The sequence below is a fragment of the Pteropus vampyrus genome, unplaced genomic scaffold, assembly GCF_000151845.1.
Source record: "Pteropus vampyrus isolate Shadow unplaced genomic scaffold, Pvam_2.0 Scaffold54, whole genome shotgun sequence".
NCBI lineage: Eukaryota > Metazoa > Chordata > Mammalia > Chiroptera > Pteropodidae > Pteropus > Pteropus vampyrus.
The window spans coordinates 3397733-3406211 of record NW_011888835.1 but is presented as its reverse complement, the minus strand read 5'-3'; positions in this window follow the sequence as shown (position 1 = coordinate 3406211).

Here is an 8479-nt window from a genome sequence, read left to right as displayed (position 1 = left end):
CTAAAGTGTCCTTCAATAGATAATTAGATAAAGAATATGTGGAACATATATACAATGGAATATTACTCAGCTATAAGAAAAAATGAAATACTACAATTATGACAACATGGGTGGATCTTGAGAGTATCATGCTAAATAAGTAAGATGGAAAATATTGAGAACCATATGATTTCACTCATATATGGGATATAAAACTGAAAGCAACAATTGCACAAGACAAATAAAAACTCAGATACAGACAAATGTTCAATCATTATCAGAGGAAAATGGGGGTGTGGGAATAGATAAGGGTAAAGGGGGTCAAATATATGGTGATAGAAGGAGATTCGACTTTGGGTGGTGAACACACAATGCAATATAAAGATGATGTATTATTGAATCGTACACTTGAAATCTATATAATTTTATTAATCAATGTTACCTCAACAAATTTAATTAAAAAATCGTTTTGGATGCACATGATTCTGCAAAGGAAATCTTAATAAAATTTCAATGAGTCAAAATAATTCGGGCCAGTACTTTGGCTAATATAAATAAATGCAGTAAAAATAATGAAAGAGAAAACAAAACAAAAATACAAACAAACAAAAAAAACTTGGAAAAAAATCAAATAAAAATAATGTTAGTGTCAAAAATGGAAATTACAACCATCATTGCTAAATATCTAGGAAAATGTTTGAATATAAAAATTACATATCTAAACTTACAAATATTTAAATTTGTTCTGATAGAAATAAAATCAGTTTTAAACTCTTTCAATGTTAAATGAGAGAATAACATTGAATTAATCATCTACTTTAAGAATTTAGACAATATAAAAGCAGAAAAAAAGTGAATTAGGTAATGGAGAAGGAGTAGAATGATAAATATTTACAAGAAAAAATCCTATATAAAAAGCATATAATCTTAGAAAAAGACAGAAATAAGTTACACATGCACCGAAATAAGAATATGAAAAGTGACAACGTATGTCAAAAAGTACTTGAGTCAATAAGCACTTGGTAAAATTCATGCAAATAATTTGAAGCATTAGATAACATATATGGTGCAAATTTTTAAAAGTCATTATATGATGGAAAACTTAAACAGTTAAATACTTTGAAAGAAATTGGCAAACCTGTCAGAGTTTTACCATTAAGAAAACAAATTAACATTTACTGAATGCCTAATATTCCAAGCTCTGACTAAAGAGGTTTACACAGAGTATCACATTTGCTTCTGATGGGGTTTCTATGAGGAAGCTGTATGATTTTTTTTCAAGTTATAAAGTAGAAAGCAATATATAATGTAATTTTTTAAGACTCCTTCATACTTCTTTTAATTTTTTTGATTTAAGTACAGTTGATACATAATTTTACAATTGTTAATGATTCAATATCTTTATACTTTACAATGTGATTGCCTCACTAATTCTAGTAATCATCTGTCACTGTGCAAATATTCCCCTTCCCCTTTTCAATCATCTCCCCATCCCCTCTCTTCTGGTAACCATCCCTTTAGTCTCTGTTTCTATAAGTCTGTTTCTGTTTTCTTTTGTTTTGTTTGTTTTTAGATTCCACATATAAGTGAAACATATGGTATTTATCTTTGTCTGATTTATGCTAAGAGCAATAAATATAATGTGATTTTTTAAGAATATAAAAAGAAAACTTTGCCAATTTTGTTACTCATCTAGCATTGGTACCAAATCTAAGGGAGAAAACGCAGAGTCAAAAGTGCCAATTAGTTTAACTGGAAAATGCCAATTCATAAAACAAAGTATTAGCTTTTTAATTCATTGGTATATTACATATATATACATTTTATGTAAATGAGGTTTCTGTCTGTTTTGCAGTCTCATCTCATGGCTTGACTGGGGAAGAATCTTTTTGAGGATCACATGGTATTGGTAGAATTCAATCTTTTTGGGCTATTGGAATAAAGGCCTCAATTTTGTGTTGGCTATTAGCCAGAGGCCACATTCTTGCCACTTGAGCCTCTTCATAGAGTATTACACATAATAATTTGTTTTATCGAAGACAGCAAGGAAGAGGATCCTCTAGCAAGATGTAAATTGCAATCTTATGAAGCATGATAGTGAAGGTACCATTTCATCATTTGTGAAATATGCTATGAGTTAGAAGCAAGTTATAGGTCCCAGTTATATGTAAGGGGAGGAAATTACAAAAGAATATAAATACCAGGAGTTGGAGGTTATTGCAGGAAACATCTTATTGCTACCCATCCTATAATTATGAATTCCGATGGAAGCAGGCACCCTATGTCCTGGGAGTTCACACAAGTAAGTACCAGGTCTGTCAGGAGGCAGAACTATCCAGGGGAAAACTTGGGCAAGAACCTTTACTGTGGTTTCCATGGGAAGGAATGGGCAGGACAGCTAGGCAGATTTAGGACTGGCTAATTTGAATAGCTTCAGAGGGCTCTGAGGCATAGGGGCTATCCCTAGCTGTCTGATACCTGGCTCTGGGGTAATTAGAGCAGAGGAAAAGTAGCCCTGAGTGTGAGAGCCCTATAGTGTTGGTCTTAGGATGTGGGCTCTGAATTGGTTGGTTCAAATATGAAAGAGAGGCTAACAGACAGATCTTTTACTTTCTCTTTAGACATTGGAGTTGAAAAACAATATTTAAGTGATCCCTATGGGTTAAGATACTAAATGATGGAGTGTCAATTTTCCCAAAATTACTAATATGTGAACTTAATCCCAATTAAAATAATTTTTCTTTTTCTTTGGAAATTGATAAAATTATATTAAAGTTTGTCTGGAAATTAAGCATGTAAGAAGAATCAGGATAGAGTCAAGATAAAGGAAAATAATAGAGTAATATAGCACTAACCAATTACTAAAACATTTATTATTATTGACAAAAAAAAAAACATTGTTACTAGAGAGAAAAGGAAGAATCTGTAAACAGTCCCAAATATATATTAGGTTTTACTATATGATTGAGAGGACATTTAAATATCAACATAAATCCCAGGTGGCTAAAATATCTATAAAGAAAATATGATAAGGAAACAAATGATCAAAGAAAGCTTGCTTAAATAGTTTATAAATTTGAAGTTTAGAAGGCCTTTCTAAGCTTGACCTAAAACCAGAAGGCCATAAAGTAAAAGGTTGACAATTAGATTCTATGAGCCTTATAAAAATTAATTTATAAAAAATACTATTAACAATGAAAAAAATCTAACAAACCAGGGGAAATGTTTGTAAAAACAAATGATAAATGAAGAGCTCATTTTCTTAAGTAACAAAGATTTAATTAAAAAAGAAAAAAAAACAAACAAACATGACTAGACAGAAGACAAAATATTTAAATATCAGTTTGAAAAGATCCTAAAACTCAATTATTATTTAAAATATGCTAACTAACCAAAAAAAAAAGTTGGATTTGAATAAGCCATTAAAATAAGCTAATAATCAGTACATGTAAAGCAAACCAAAATCAAAAACTTCACATTGTTCAAAACAATATAAAATCTGTTATTTCTAATTTCTAATGAAATGATTTTCCACTGTTCCATACTTATCACTATGTAAGGTCCAGAATGTACCCAGGCAGCTACAAACAGATATGAAAGCTTATGCTTGGCAGCCAGATAGAATCAATAAAAGTAGGTTCACTGAATCTTTCAACTGGTATAATCTCATAGGAAGAAGTCAACAAGATTTCTGAAAAGAAAAGCATGCCTAGTACCACTCCAGTAAGTACTTGAATTGACATATTATGATGCAATGGATTAAAATAATAAATAAAAAAAAAAAAAATTTTGTAGATTTTTAAAATAATGATGAAAGGGTATATCAAGCATTTTCTTTTCCCCCCTGTAATTTCAATACTTTGTCATCTGGGGCCTTGTTGACACTGGAGGGACTGCCTCCCTCAGAGTTTACTAAAGAGAAAGTAAAAGACCTGCCTGTTAGCCTCGCTTTCATATTTGAACCAACCAATTCAGAGCCCACCTCCTAAGACCAACACTATAGGGCTCTCACACTCAGGGCTACTTTTCCTCTGCTCTAATTACCCCAGAACCAGGTATCAGACAGCTAGGGATAGTCCCTATGCCTCAGAGCCCTCTGAAGCTATTCAAATTAGCCAGTCCTAAATCTGCCTAGCTGTCCTGCCCATTCCTTCCCATGGAAACCACAGTGAAGGTTCTTGCCCAAGTTTTCCCCTGGATAGTTCTGCCTCCTGACAGACCGGGTACTTCCTCGTGTGAACTCCCAGGATGAAGGGTGCCCGCTTCCCTTGGAATCCATGATTATAGCAGCTCTTTTGTCAGTGGCAGTCATTTCCTGATATTCAGCAGGTCTTGTTGTACCTGAATATTAATAAAACCTATATTTTAAAACAAAGTGTTTCAGTAATAGACTATTTAGGGCAGAAAGCAGATTTCCAGGATTTGCATTAAAATTATATAGATAAGAGATTGGCTTGAAGTCAAGTCATAAACGTAGAAAGCTCTGAAAGTGTGAATAACACAGTAATCAGGGATAAGTGTGATCTTTCTAAAGAAGATTTGAAAACAAATAACATGGAAGAGGACATTTAGTACATACCGTTAAGAAGAAATGTCGATCTAGTTATATGAATACTAAAAGAGATTGAGATGAGTGGGCAGAGACTGAAAGAAGAGTCCATAAACTTAATGTGTGTAAGAAATAATATATTTTAAACATAGTATAATTGTTATTAGGGTTCATATTAACAATAGAGAAAATATGTTTTTAAACAAGAATATACCAGCTTAATTGTTTTGGATTAAGAGGTATGTGGATTTTATGTAAAATACACTAGACGATCCTATGTGATTTATATCTTACGAGATTATTATAATAACTTTGCAGGATGGAGGATGGGGAACTTTAATGAATAGGCTTCCAAAGTAATAGAGTGACCTGAAAAACCTAGGCACGCTTTGGTTCCCAAGATTCCCAATGAAACAACTGAAGGATAAAAAGAATGAAGTTGGGATTGGTCTCTGAATACTGTAATCATAAATTCTGTGTGACTATTTTAGAAATTCTGCATTAGCCTAAAGGTTCAGGTTGCATCAGCTATTTAGTAATTATTCTAGTGGATCATGTTTTAGTTTAGGCTGGAAATCCTTTTCTACTTTCTTATATCTGGAGACCAAGAACTCTAAGCACTCAGTAAACATTTGATTGTACGTATGACCCGCATCCCCCAAAGGTGGAAATCTGTAACAGTCTCAAGGTTCATATTCAACTAAACTTGGCAATAAAAAACCACATGACAACTTCATGTATACCTTTGGAGAGTCTTGAGTCTACTTCAACAACTTCACACTGACTCATTTTATTTGAAATGCCAGGAAAGGGTAGGTAATTGCATTTTAAATGTCTGTAGTGACTCCTCTACTAGCTTTAAATTATTGGCTATTGCTAACCCACAGAGTTCACAACACATACACGGTCCACTTGGTGGGCAGACTAATAAGGATGTCCCCAGGGTTTGCATTACCAACAGCTCCTACTGAGTTCAGCTCTGTGGGATCCTTAAAGTAATGTGATGTTTACATGGATCTTTCCTTATGTATTTCTGTCCAGGATTTTTCTTAGAAGTAACTTCACTTTCAGTTTTAAATTAAAATGACAATTATAGTCTTCTCAATTAGCTAATCAAAATGAGAATGAAGCTCATGCAAAATCAATTACTTAAATGATGACACTGCAGAAGCTGTAGTGCGAGATTCAGGAAAATGATGTAAGTTTTAAATTTTAGCCTAATATTTCCATATCTATAATTTTTTTTACCAATTATTACTTTCTGTATACCACAGTAATGTAACATTATTTTCAATAACTGCTATAAAACTCCAATAGCTCAATATTAGTAGCAATATGATTACAGAGCCATCTATAAAATTCAGCATGTAACTGTGTGAGCTTAATTTTCTGCATGTCTTAACAGGCACTGGTGTCGGCATTTCAGCAGCAACCTACCAGTCAGATAAGAATATGGCCCTGGAAAATGCTGCCAAAGCAAAGAGCAAACTAAATGAGAAAATCCAGTAATTCCTGATAGTGTTATTTAATAATTTAGCATCTGTAAGTACAATTTTAACTACAGTTTAAACTAAAGAATGACAAGGCTCATTTTTATGGTCGGAGGAAATACCATTATTGTTGCACTGATAATTATTTACTCTCTATTGATGATGTTTTTTAAAAAATATATTGTCTCATTAAGAATTATTTTATAATGTCCCCAAAGAAGCACAAAGGGTATTATAAAACTGCAGGGATAATTTGAAGCAACTGATTTTAAGAACAAGCTTAGGATAGAAAAAACATGTAAAAATATTCTAAATGCTTTCTCTCTGTTCTCCAATTCTAAGATCTATAAACAAAAGACAGCCTACTTCCTTCTTAAAAATAAATCTTGGGTTTCTCATCTTTTGTAGAGAGTAACTAATTGAATATCACAAAATTAGGTTGATGAGTTTATGGATTAATTTTAGGGGAGTCAAGAAGAGGGCATATGAACCTTTTTAAAAAATGAGTTTCTTATTCTATAATGCTTAACAATAGACTTCAGGATCTAAACATTACCACACCAATTGCATTTTGAATAAAAATATCCTGATTTGGAAGAATACAGAGTATCAGAAAGATTATTGAACTTGGAATCGGGAGAGCTCGTTCCCACTTCAAATTTTGGCAAGAAAGATATTTAAAGCTACCCACGGTTTTAATAATTCTTAATAAAATACTTGAATTCTAGAAAAGTAGGGATATTTTTATTTTTTTGAACTAACTTTAGACTTAAATAATAGTTAAAGAGAGTTTCTTTCGGTTAAGGTGGTAGGTTAGGTAAACACTGTGCTTGTTGCCTCTCACGACCGCATCAAAATTACCACTAAACTACAGAACTGTCATTGAGAATCACCTGAAGCCTACCTGAACAGAAATCCTATAACTAAGGACACAGAAAAACTCACTTCAAGACTGGTAAGAGGGGCCAAGACATGGAAGGGGCTGATCCCAAATCCACAGGTGGCAGTTAAAAATTGAGAGGAATATCTTGGCTGCAGAGATCCTCCCTGTGGAGTAAGAGGTCCCTGTGGAGTAAGAGGTCCCAGCCCCTCATCAGGCTCCTCAGCTCAGGGTTCCAGTGCCAGGAAGAGAAGTCCCCACAACTTCTGGCTGTGAAAACCAGTGAAGACTGTGGCAGAGGGAGTTGGAGGGCAATTGGAGTCACAGATGCTTCTGTTGAAGAGCCTGTGCACAGACATACTCATGAAGAAATGCACTTACTCTGAGCTCCAGTGCTGAGGCAGCAGCTCGAAAAGCACCAGGGATAGAGAGGGAGGAACTGAATTATTTGCCATCAGGGTGAGGTTTGGAAGAAAAGCTTTCTCATAGACAGAAGTGCTGGCAGAAGCCTTTGTTCCTTTGTTGAGCCCTTTCCTCACCTAGTGTGTACACTGAGCAGCTGCCATATCTAAGTCCACGTCAATCTAGCTAATACTGTTCACTCCATCCCAGTGATTTCTTTAGAACCTGCCCCTCCCAACTTGAGGGTCCACTCAAAACTCTTCCATACAAAAAGCCTGTGGCTTTTCCATACAAACAGCCCATCTTGGCTCATGCTGTGGATTTTCCTAAAATCTCTCAGAGTTCGCAAAACCCAAACAAGCAGCTTCTGGCCTTGGTGTGCCCACACACTTCTTGCTAAGCAGCCCTAGTGGCAGCCAGCCTTGGTTTATAGCTTAGCTTCTCCCAGGCACTTCCAAGCATAGCATGGGTGGCAAACATCTGCAGATCACTTTGTAGCTCATACTAAGGTGCTCCAGGGAGGGCAGAGGCAGGAGCTGACCATGGACTACAACAGAATGTCTATGAGGCCCCAGAACCAACACACAAGGTGAACAGCCTCAGGACACACCAGAGGACCACCCAACTACCCCCACAAACAACACACCCAAAGGGCAGACTGAGGAGCCACCAGAACCCCACTAAAGCAAATCCTGCGCAGTAGGGCCAGTCCCTGCGCAACAGCTCCTCCACTGGTCAGTCTTCATGACCAATAAGATCATGGGTCAATCCTTCCCGTTGACATGCAAACATCAACCGGCTCAACTACAACAGGAGGGCACACATAATCCACCTGGAGCACACAGCTCAGATGACCAGGGAGCTTGCACCATGGGCTCCACAAGACACCTACTATATAAGGCCACTCTGCTAAAACTGGGAGACAAAGCAGCCCAAATAATACATAGAAGCAAACACAGGGAAGCAGCCAAAATGGGGAGACAAAGAAACATGTTCCAGATGAAAGAAAAGGAGACTCCAGAAAAAAAAAAAAAATGCTAAACAAAATGAAGACAAGCAATCTACCAGATGCAGAGTTCAAAACACTAATTATAAGGATGCTTGATAATCTCAGTGAGAACTTCAATAAAGAGATAGGAAACATAAAAAAATAACCAGTCAGAAATGAATTATACAGTA